This window comes from Mercenaria mercenaria, chromosome 2 (genome assembly GCF_021730395.1).
Source record: "Mercenaria mercenaria strain notata chromosome 2, MADL_Memer_1, whole genome shotgun sequence".
Classification (NCBI taxonomy): Eukaryota; Metazoa; Mollusca; class Bivalvia; order Venerida; family Veneridae; genus Mercenaria; species Mercenaria mercenaria.
In genome coordinates, this window is record NC_069362.1 from 70,315,044 (window position 1) to 70,327,693 (window position 12,650).

At 35.2% G+C, this 12,650-nt stretch overlaps 1 protein-coding gene and 1 long non-coding RNA gene across 6 annotated transcripts in view; one reads left to right on the forward strand and one right to left on the reverse strand.

Annotated features, from left to right (window-relative positions):
• Positions 1-12,650, reverse strand: part of LOC123564244 (BAI1-associated protein 3-like) — a 408,668-nt gene that overhangs the window by 140,766 nt on the left and 255,252 nt on the right. The window lies entirely within an intron of this gene.
• Positions 175-1,485, forward strand: LOC128555208 (uncharacterized). Its single transcript, XR_008369873.1, has 2 exons — positions 175-1,092; positions 1,353-1,485. It is a non-coding gene; the product is annotated as an uncharacterized LOC128555208 (long non-coding RNA).

Consider the following 12,650-nt stretch of genomic DNA (forward strand, 5'->3'; position numbering starts at 1 on the left):
CTTTAATATGAAAATATATAAAAAGCTAGGTATTTCTTTTTATTTCGATACAATGTCTAGTTTCACATTTGCATTTGATAGACTATCAACTTTTGAACGATCTGAACCAAAATGCAAGTTTAAAAGCTGTGTGTAGCTTCTGAATTCATTTATTTCCAATCTATCTTGGTGGTTGCGCAACCAAGATAGGCAAAGGGAGGTAATAATAATTTTTCAAACTTGCGTTTCTAATGAATTCCATCTAAATACATAATTTTTAATGCAAATATTTTACAAATATATTACAATATGTCTAATATTTATACATTTCCTTAGGCAAAGTATGTTTATCAAATTTATACTTATGATAAAATAACACTATCTTGGTTGGGCAACCAGGATAGGAAAATGAAATTTTAAAAATACCTCCAGTGAAAATCTAATTTGTATTAAGTGTTAAGTGAACATAAATGAGTGTAAATGATCAGATGCTAAAGTTTCGAACAAATCCGTTACATGGCCAAAATCCGATTATCCACCTTTAACCCAGTAAACACCTGACGTCGTACCGACGTTGGTTAGACGTTGGATTTTGGTCGCGACGTCGGCGACCTGAATCCAACGTCTAACCAACGTCATATCCACGACGTCTAATAGACGTCAGACTTAGACGTCTAAAAGACGTTGGAATTAGGTTGGATAGAAAGTCTGATAAATGTTTTTAGTTATAAAACTAACTGGTATAATTTTGCTAGTATAGTTTAAAGATATTTACTTCTTTTCATAAAGGCCTGGACATGCGCTTATTAATAATAGTTCATTCTCACAACAAACATTATATTAATTATGTTACAATATCGTATGAGATTGTCTATTTTCGGAGACGGATTTTTTCACGAACTTTAAACTGTTCAAGATAAAAATGCATTCTATACACATGTATACATTATTCTAAATTCACATAGATCTTCTCTTCTACACATGTTGTCTATTAGTCACACATTCGCGAGATAAGCCTGCATCGGTTTACACAGTCTTCCTGTAATTTGATATTTATTGGGATAAGATAGAGCAAGTTTATAAATACTTTACACAAAGGGAAGGATCCGCAACGTGAGTAACAGATTTTTAAAAATTATACTTATTTTAAAAGTTATACTGATTTATATTCCGTATTTTTTTTTAAAAAATTGACTTATTTTTGTTTGTTAGCAATTTCATTTAATTACATTTTACGAAGTTATAGAATTTTTTTTTCATAGAATTTGAAATATTACATATTTGTTTGGCACGTATTAATTATGCTCTTAGTAATAGCACTAGTATATTTGTATATGTTAAATAATGAAACTGTCAAATTTTATACATTTCAGGTGGAAATGTTGGCGGAGTTGAAGAATCATACAAAAATGACGAAACTTGAAAGTTTCAATTACTGCATTACTTTTTGGACTTATTGTATTAGACTTACGTCGCCATAATATGAAATAAAGATGATAAAATACATGTGTTGGTTACTTGTTTGATTGCAAATTACGTTGAAAATTTGGTCAAATTTTGGTTGAAAAGTGGTTAGATTTAGGTTGGAAAATGGTCGGATTGCGACGTCTAGCCAACGTCAGGATCCGACGTCTAAACGGTTTGCAAATCCAACCAAAATCCAACGTTAATCCGACGTCGGGGTCCGACGTCTATACGACGTCTAACCGACGTCAAATGCCTACTGGGAAGAAATACTGATATGTAAAATTTTTCTCTTTTATGATGTGGAGGCCAGTGCCTTTGATGTCCACATTTAGATATAATGCACTCCTAAAATGATATGTTACACAGGATTTTCATCCAGAGTCCCAGAAAGTTTTCCATGCAAGTGACTTTAGACAAAATTGCGGACAACATATCCCATTTTATTCAGATACAGAATTTCGTGGTTTATGTAAACAGAAGTATGAATATATAATGATATAAATGATGTCATGCATAATTGTTCATGCACAATAATTATTACTTTTCCTGATATATCTATTAATGTTTGGGGGTGAAGAGGGTGACTGTGGTGGTGGAGGGAGTGAGATGGACCCATACCTGATAGTAGGCATTTTTCCAAGAAAAAATTGTTAACCAAATAAATATAGAAGTGGAGGACTAAGAGCAACCATGATGATTCTGGATTCCAATTAGAGTATTCAATTAAGGGTTAAAGTGGTACAGTATAAGTCAGGACTCCTCTGGGTGCCTTACAATACTGCTACAATCTCACTGCCAGATAATTTCACAAGGGACCTACAAATCAATAAAACATTTTCTTACTGATGAAAGCTAAAAGTGTAAGGAGGTGTTTCATAGCGGACAGGCAAACAGAGATAAATGAGGATTGCCTCTAGAAAATAATTTCCAGAGTGTAAAATATCTATTAACATGTTTCAGGCTCTCAAATGTATTGATAATTGCCAATTTCATTATAGACAGTTAAGCAAATTCCCTGCAATATCTTGGGAAATAGGGAATCAGACAGTATATTGAATGAGCTAATGAAATGACCTATCTAACTACTATGGCTATAAACAGCTATTCTTTCTTTGTTTTTGTCTGCTTCTCTAATACAGTTTCAGCCACAGTTTTGCACAAAAGTAAAAAGTTACTGAGGACACTGCATGAAACAATTTTTTTGAAAACTAGGAATGGGGCCTCCATGGCCCAGTGGTTAAGGTTGCTGACTTCAAATCACTTGCCTTTCGCCGGAGTGGGTTTGAGCCTCACTTGGGGCATTGAATTCTTCATTGAGTTTGTACTTTTAGCATGTGTATATCAATGTTGAGTTCTGCTCAACCCGGGGCTAGAGGGCGTGGACGGTAGCATGCATTTCCACTACTGTCCATGAACAGGCTCAATCAAACCGAGCCTGCAACACTTTCGTTTTTGTCGTGTTGAGCGACCTGTGAAGTTTCTACTTTTCTCTGTTTTAGCCATCTAACTGGCTTACGGAAAGTCAGTGGTAAAAAATCTCTCCACTATTAAACCTGAAAAGTCGCCATATGATCTATAATTGTATCGGTGCGATGTTAAACCCAACAAGAGGGTCATAATGACCCTATATAGCTCACCTATTAAACTTGGCCTTGGAATAATCAAGATAAACATTCTGCCCAAGTTTCATGGCAGCAGGGTCATAAATGTGGCCTCTACAGTGTTAACAAGCTTTCCTTTGATTTGAGTGGTGACCTAGTTTTTGATCCCATATGACTCAGTTTCTAACTTGGCCTAAAAATCATCAAGATGACCATTCTGACCAAGTTTCAAGAAGATAGGGTCATAAAGTGGCCTCAACAGTGTTAACAAGCTGTTCCTTTCATTTGACTGGGTGACCTAGTTTTTGAACCCACATGACCCACTTTTAAACTTGGCATAGGAATCATCAAGATAAACTTTCTGACCATGTTTCATGAAGATAGGGTCATAAATGATTTACAATGTACGAAATTCAGATTTGAATCCACTAGCCTGTTCGGGCTACCAGATAGGAAATTTCACTAGCCCGAACTTTAACACCTTAAAATACTTAATTTTTGCACCATATAACATTTTGTTTTACAGACATCCCTATGCATGTTTGAAGGAATAAAAAAGACATACAGTACATGTTTGCCATGTTTTCGAAAAATTTTAACTCTAAATACTCCAGTCCAGATCAGCATCGCCATAGTCCAAAAGCAACGGACATGACACTCCTTGCCAAACGAAATCTAAACTGTAACGCCCGATTTTTTCGGATCCACACTTGCCAATTACTGCTACTCAGACTGTTGACAATTTGCAAGATGTAAAAATGAGTGCTGAATACAAACATACATACACGCTGATAGCATAATTTAAGCTCTGCCTACTGCAGGTACTTGTGAGATTTTCGCGAGAAGTGTGAAAGCTAATCAAATTATCCGTTACACTAGAGGTGATTGTATTCAGCCAATTAGCGCTGCGGTTATGTCTTTGGCACTTTGCGTTTGTCAAGACGTGAGAGTGCAAAAAAACAACAACAATAATTCAATAGGCGTTCCTCAGTCTGGACTATGCGTGATGCCGTCTTAGTGTTTATTAATGGAGATCATATGAAATCACGATGCTATACTCGTTTAATTAGCATGATTTTTTAAGCAAATTAGGAAAATCCCATAGCCTGGTCGGGCTTGTATCTCCGGAAAATCGGTAGCCCGAGCTGAAATTTGATAGCCACAGGCTATCGGACTACAGCGAATTTCGAACACTGTAAATGTGGCCTCCAGGGTGTTAAGAAGCTTTTCCTTTGATTTGACCTGGTGACTTAGTTTTTTACCCCACATGACCAAGTTTCGAATTTGGCCTAGAGATCATCTTGATAAACATTCTGTGCAAGTTTGTATCAAATCAAAGCATAAAATTTTTAATGAAACCTCTATATGGCTGAAAGGGCCAATATAGAAAATTGTGCCCCTTTCAGGGGCAGTAACTCTAGAACCCATGACCGAATCTAGCTGGTTTTTAAAAGAAACCTAGATATTATTGTGACTTAAGTTGTGTGTAAGTGTGGTTAAACTCGAATGTAAAATGTCACTTCTATTGTGTTCACAAGGTAAAATAAACAAATTTTGGCTCTTTCAGGGGCTGTAACTCTGAAACCTATCATTGGATCTGCTGGATTCATCATGGAATCCAAGATCTATTGTTGCTAAGATATTTTGCAAATTTGTATCAAATCAAACCACAAATGAAGTCTCTATATGGCTGCAAAAGCAAGAATAGCAAATTTTTGCCCTTTAAGGAACCAAGATATCATGCCAATACAAGTTTTGTGCAAGTTTGAATAAAATTGATTGCAAAATGTGGTCTATATCATGTTCACAAGCCAAATTAGCAAATTTTGGCCTTTTAAGGGGCCATAATGTCGTAGAGCACAAATAAATGATTTTTTTAAATGATAAATCAGGAAACCAAGACGGGATCTGGCCAGCTTTCGAAAGGAACCAAGATATTATACCAATGCAAGTTGTGTGCAAGTTTAACTAGAGTTATCACTAAAGATGATGAATGTACCCCCCACATGCACTGACACAGTACATTGCAATTTGACGCACACAAGATTGCATAATTATGTGGACTGTATGAATATAGACTGTATGTATACAGTATAGTAACAAAAAACAAACTCCCATAACTATGCAGAATATTTATCTAAAAGAACGTAACATGCACCATGCACAACTAGGGTTGATACTGATCACTTGTGTGAAGTTTCATTAAACTGTGTGCAAGGGTTCGGAAGATTAGGCGCGCACAAGATTGCATATGCAGACTGTATGTACATAGTATGTAAACAAGAAACAAAGTCCTGTAACTCTGCAATTTTTGTCGTTGAAACAACCTAACATGCCCCATGCACAAATACTGTTGTTACTGATCACTTGTGTGAAGTTTCATTTTATTGTGTCAAGGGGATGAGGAGAGATGGTGCGCACAAGATTGTGTCTATGTATATAGTATAGTAACAAAAAACAAAGTCCCATAACTCTGCAATTTTTTTTTCTGAAAGAATCTAACATGCCCCATGCACAACTACTGTTGTTACTGATCGCTTGTGTAAAGTTTCATTAAACTGTGTCAAGGGGATGAGGAGAGATGGTGCGCACAAGATTGTGTCTATGTATATAGTATAGTAACAAAAAACAAAGTCCCGTAACTCTGCAATTTTTTTATCTGAAAGAACCTAACATGCCCCATGCACAACTACTGTTGTTACTGATCACTTGTGTGAAGTTTCATTAAATTGTGTCAAGGGGATGAGGAGAGATGGTGCGCACAAGATTGTGTCTATGTATATAGTATAGCAACAAAAAACAAAGTCCCGTAACTCTGCAATTTTTTTATCTGAAAGAACCTAACATGCCCCATGCACAACTACTGTTGTTACTGATCACTTGTGTGAAGTTTCATTAAATTGTGTCAAGGGGATGAGGAGAGATGGTGCGCACAAGGTTGTGTCTACGGACAGACAGACGGACGGACAGACAGACAACCTGAAACCAGTATACCCCCCCTTACAACTTTGTTGTCGGGGGGGTACAATTAAAATTGAATGCAAAATGTGGTTTCTATCGTGTTCACAAGAAATTGTGGACAGACGACGACTGACGACTGACGGACGACAGACGGGACGAAGGGCGATCACAAAAGCTCACCTTGTCACTATGTGACAGGTGAGCTAACAAAAACAAAACAATAACTAGGAACGCTGGACCTGGATCTGCACACTTGAAATGAAGCACAGCCTGTACAATATTAAAATCAGAGTCATTATAAGACAGCTGGCCTTGATGTTCAGGGCTTGATCTTAGTAATACACACTACACAATATCTAACAACCACTTCTGCAAATCAATATCATTATCCTGTGTTAGATGGCAGTTATAGACTGGCCACAAAACTGACCCTATAAATATTTCACTTCAAAGTGTGACCTTGACATTGGAGCTACGTGCCTGTGTCTTGCATTAGACATAATCACATTAGAATGGGATCATTTGCACCAAGTTAATGGGAATCCCTTGTTGGATGACAGAGCTTAGGGTCAGACAAACAAGAGCCATCACAGGAGATTAGTGACTTAGTGAAATTATAGACTAAGCACATCTGAGGAAGCCTAAGCTATCACTGGTGTGTTTAATGATTCAAAATTGGATGATTATTATGGACAATAGTTTAAGTGGGAGTTTATGTATTAAGTAATAATATAGATTCAGAGTTTTTTTTCCTTCATAATAGGGGCCGTTAAAAGGCCCCTTCCCCTCGGAAAATTTCTTTTAAATCATGCAGTTTTCCCAAAAAATTGACTTTACATCAGGTTTTTAATTCCCCTCTGCCAAAATACCAATCTATTTTTTCCCAAAATCACAGGCCAAGGCCCCTTCCCCTCCTGGTAAAATTTAGTAATACTTTAGAAAAAGTAAAAAATATATCACTATTTTAACCTAAAATTCGAAATAAAAGGGGGGCATAATTCATAAAATATTGGTATTAAAGTTAAGGACCTTGTGTCATCTGACGATAGGGCTGATGATGTGGCAGAACTATTTAATGGATTAAATAACAAAAATATAGTGAAATTACATAAAACTTTAACTAAAAATGGGGCATTACTGAAAAATATTGAAGTGACAGTCACTATTGGATGCACATACCATTAAACATGGTTTAAAACCCTGTAAAATATCCATTAAAATAGGAAAAACCGTTAATTAACCCCATTAATTCTTGCGTCACTTTATTTAACAGGTTTCACAATATGAATGGGTTACATGTTAAAATACCATTAAAACACCCATTTTTAACCATGAATCATGCCATTAAAAATTTAGTTTGGTAGCTAAAATAGTTAATGGCTTTGAAAAAATAGTGAAATTCTGTATTTTTTAAATTTAACAGGATTATTCATGGCCCTTAAATTTGATTTAATACCCATTAAATGTTCAGGTTGTGTATGATTTCATTTAAGAGTAAACTTAATGGCCCTTAACAGCAATGTAATGCCCATTAAATCCTAAATTCTGTAAAATGTGATTCGTATATATTTTATTTCTGGTTTTTGGCTTGCTCTCCTATTGAATGCTTATAATTCCAGTCTCATATTGTTCTAAAATGGACTTTAATCACAATAAATACATACTACGCACACATCGTCTATAATATATCATGATGTTATATTTAGTTGCATTGAAGTTATTTCCCCTTGATGCAGTTATGCCATTTTTTTTCAAATGTTTGGCAAATTGTGTTCCTACAAAAATCGGATTTATTTCAATGAAAGTCGGATGGAAACGTATTAATTTATTTGATAACATCAATCTACAATATTTTGGTAAGGGTAAATACATATTGATGCATGCCACTTTTTCTGTTCTTTGTTTTTCTTGTCCAAATAATCAGCATTTGTATAAGAAAATGGGTGGGGTAAGGAATTTACATTATAAAATGTGTTCAGACTAGTTTAGATTTTTAAATTCTTGAGTAGAAACTAAGGTTTATAGAGAAGTGAACAGTACACATAATTGTGAAGATTTACAGTCTGATTTAAATTCATTTGGGGCATGGGCAGATCAATCGCTTCTTTGTTTCAATGAATCAAGGAGTGTGGTAGGCTTAATTGAAGATGGGAGAAGCTACTTGTGATGCAATCCCTCAAACTTTTGCTCTTAGCTGTACAGTGCATGCATGTGAGCACAAAATATTGAAGTAGAGCTAAATTGTGATTTGCGCATTGTGCGCTGACATTGTCATCAACAGTTGCTTTTTTAATACACCTGATGCCTAATGTCTGTACCAATAAAAACTTGGTCAGAATGTTTGTCAATATTATAATGTTGAATAGTTAAAACTACCTACATTGTCAATTAATCTATTAAACCGATACCTGTAAACCCTTCTCAGTACAACTCAATACAATACAATATCCATTTATTTTCTCATTTCATATGAACATATGACAGAATAAAGATACAATATAACAAATGTTTGTACGAGGCTGTTACATCATACATGTATTTACATTACAAAATAATAAGAGAAAAAAGAAGAAACAAATATTCTTCTAGCATTTTACAAAACAGTACATATGTATAGATACTATTACATGTGTAGTAATACGTAGTTTAAATCAATAAGGCAAATATCAATATGAAGTTGATTATCTTAAGATGTCTAATTCTGAAGGCAAATTTTCATGGCCCTTAATTTTATATACAATTAAAATATTATAAACCCATTAAAGTTGAATCGGACATATTTAATGCAACCATTAATCAATTTTTTAATAATTAACGGCCATTAACAGAGAATTAAAAAAATTAATGGCCCCGTTAGTTCTTACTAATTAATGGGGAATTAAGGGGTAGTTTTTTAATGGCACATTAATTTCATGCCAATTAAAATTTTTCATGGAGTTTTAAGGAGCCTGTTAACTTATTTTAATGGTTTATTTTAAGCAGCTTTTCATGGCCATCAAAGTCATTTTTAATGTATGGCATTAAAACTATGGTCATGAAAATCCCATTAAATAGTAAGAAGTAATGGGTGAATTTTAATGGTGACCTGTTAAAATTCTGTTAAAAACGTTTGAAAAAATTAAGGCCAATTTCATGACCCGTTTAATGGCATGTGCATCCAGTAGTGAGTTATGACCCTTGTGTCATATTATGTGAGTGATGATGTGGAACAACTATTTTAAGTCAGACTCTGAATCAAATTCCTTTGTTACAGTAATAACTGTAGAGATATAGTAAAATGCATCAAAACTAACCTAAAATTCTAAGTAAAAAGATGGCTTAATTCATGAAAAACTGGTGCAAGAGTTATGGAGCTTGTGTCAAATAACATGGGTGGTGATGTTAACCAACATTTTTTAAGTTTGAATCAAATCTATTTAGTGATAACAGAGAAATCATGTGACAGTGCACCAAAACTTTAACTGAAATTCTAAGTACAAGAGGGCCATGATGGCCCTATATCGCTCACCTGTTATCATTGCACTTGAGGACAAGAAGGTCCTCAGAAAAAATATCTAAGTCCAAAGGACAGGAACAACAAAGGAAGGAAATTTAACCAAAAAGAAAAAAAAATTCTTACAAGGTACAGATATGTCAAAATACACCTAAAAATTGGAGGTATCATCCGTGCTGTACCACAGAAAAATGGTCTTGATTTTTCCCAATGGCCAATAATAAAAAAGTTACTAAAATAAGCTATTTATAGTTACGTAAAAGGAAAGTAATTAAAAAGAAAATTATTGTAAGTGATCAAAAGAAGGATCTGCCAAATAAATCTGTTGACATATATGAAATTTCAGATCAGTATCTTCATAAGTTACGGAGATATACCCATTTTAATTTGAAACAAAGGGAGGTAATTTGACATAAAAACAGTCCATAGTTATCTACTTTGATTGGCTCAGTCCAACTAATGACAACAATGAAATTTCAAATAAGTCCTATAAGTACTTACTGATATAAATCCATTCTGACTACAATCAGGGGAGGTAATCAGATATAAAATAACTCTGGAACCTATGATTGGATCTAATTTGTCATGGAATCCAAGATTTATTGTTGTTGAAGATATTTTGGAAGTTTGTATCAAATAAAACCATAAATGAAGTCTCTATATGGCTGCAAAAGCCAAAATAACCAATTTTGGACCTTTAAGGGGCGATAACTCTGGAACCCATGATGGAATCTGGCCAGTTCAAGAAAGGAACCAAGATCTTGTGGTGATACAAGTTGTGTGCTAGTTTGGTTAAAACCAAATCATAAATGAAATTGCTATTGTCAAAGGTCTAAATAGCTAATTTTGGCCCTTTCAGGGGCCATAACTCTGGAACCCATTATGGGATCTGGCCGGTTCAAGAAAGAATCGAGATCTTATGGTGTTACAAGTTGTGTGCAAGTTTGGTTAAAATCAAATCATAAATGAAATTGCTATTGTGCAGACAAGGTCAAAATAGCTAATTTTGGCCCTTTCAGGGCCATAACTCTGGAACCCATAATGGGATCCGGCCAGTTCAAAAAAGGAACCAAGATCTTATGGTGATACAAGTTGTGTGCCAGTTTAGTAAAAATGAAATCATAAATAAAGCTGCTATTGTGCAGACAAGGTCAAAATAGCTAATTCTGGCCCTTTCAGGGGCCATAACTCTGGAACCCATAATGGGATCTGGCCAGTTCAAGAAAGGAACCAAGATCTTATGGTGACACAAGTTGTGTGCCAGTTTGGTAAAAATCAAATCATAAATAAATCTGCTATTGTGCAGACAATGTCAAAATAGCTGATTTTGGCCCTTTCAGGGGCCATAACTCTGGAACCCATAATGGGATCAGGCCAGTTCAACAAAGGAACCAAGATCTTATGGTGATATAAGTTGTGTGCAAGTTTGGTTAAAATAAAATCATAAATGAAACCACTATCGTGCAGACAAGAAATTGTTGACGGACGCATGCACGGACGGACTGACGACAGACGACGGACGAAGGGTGATCACAAAAGCTCACCTTGTCACTATGTGACAGGTGAGCTAAAAAAGGGAGGATAATTCATGAAATATTGGTATAAGAGTTATGGCCCTTGTGTCATATGATATGGGTAATGATGAGGACTAACTATTTCTTAAATATGAAGCAAATCCATCAAGTAGGTCAGCTCTCCATCACACTGTCCAACATTTGTTACAAATGAATGTAGAAATGGGGCATGGGGGGCAAAAATATGAATAATTAATATGAATCTACAATTATTTGTAATCTTACCAGCAAACACTGCAAACATAGAGCAAAATCCTAAATAGCTGGAACAGAATGCAGATTCCTAATGTCTCCACCTCACACAAGAGACTACAGTCAGATTATGGACCTTTTAATGATGTAAAGAGATAATCTTTTGACAAGAGAATTTTTCAGTGTGACGATGCTCCATCAATACCAGACATGACAGTCTGTGGAGTGAGCAATGAAGCCAGAGAGGTGCAAACTTTATGAGTTGCCCAGCAGACAATTTATGATGTAAGTAAAGAATACATCATTACCTACATTGAATTACTCTCATAGTGAACTTACAGTTACTGTAAGTCTCAGTGCAAATGTTTCTACTTTCATTGAACATTTATTACAATCATCTAAATGGAGTTCATCACTTGTAGTGCCAAACTACAGAGTGATGAAATTTATCATAATTATGGCTTCAATTTCTTTGTCTAAAATTCTGGAAATCAAAGAGCTTTTTCAGTACAATTAATGTCTCTCTGCAGCCTCATTCCATTAAATATTTATGACACTAATTTTTTATTTTTTTTTGTAAAAAAAAAAGGCAGTTCAACAATCTGTCAATACATGTAACACATGATTTCTCGTGGGAAAACTGGAACAATTTAAAACTAACAGCAATGAAAATTCCAGCCTCAAGCAGTCTTTTTTCTTTAATCTAAAAGCTAGAGCAACAAATAAATATACTCAATCTAGTTGAATATTTTGTTATAATTATGTCACATTTATGAACATTTTTAGTTACAGAGCTATAATGTGTAAAGGAACCAGTGTATTGATAAAATTAGGTTCAAACTAGAAATTGCTTTTGTAAAAAAGCGCATGTCTCCCCCAATGCAAAGTGCTATAGGCAAGAAGTCAATAGGGGTCAGGAGCAAAAGTCAAAGAGACACTGATGGTTGGCTGCAATAGGGATCATCTACTTTGAATGTCTAGTCATCCCGCTAAATTCCAACACTCCTGGCCTAATGGTTCTCAAGTCACTGTTCAGGCTCCTGTGACCTTGACCTTTGATCAAGTGACCTCAAAATAAATACAGGTCATCTACTCTGCATGTCCAATCATCCTATTAAGTTTCAACATTCTAGGTCAAGTAGTTCTCAAGTTATTTCCAAAAAATGATTTTACATGACCAGGCCCCTGTGACCTTGACCTTTAATAGACTGACCCCAAAATCAATAGGGGTCATCTACTCTGCTCATCCTATGAAGTTTCAACATTCTGGGTCGAGAGGTTCTCAAGTTATTGACTGGAACTGGTTATCAATGTTCAGGCCCCTGTGACCTTGACCTTTAATGGAGTGACCCCAAAAACAATAGGGGTCATTTACTCTGCATG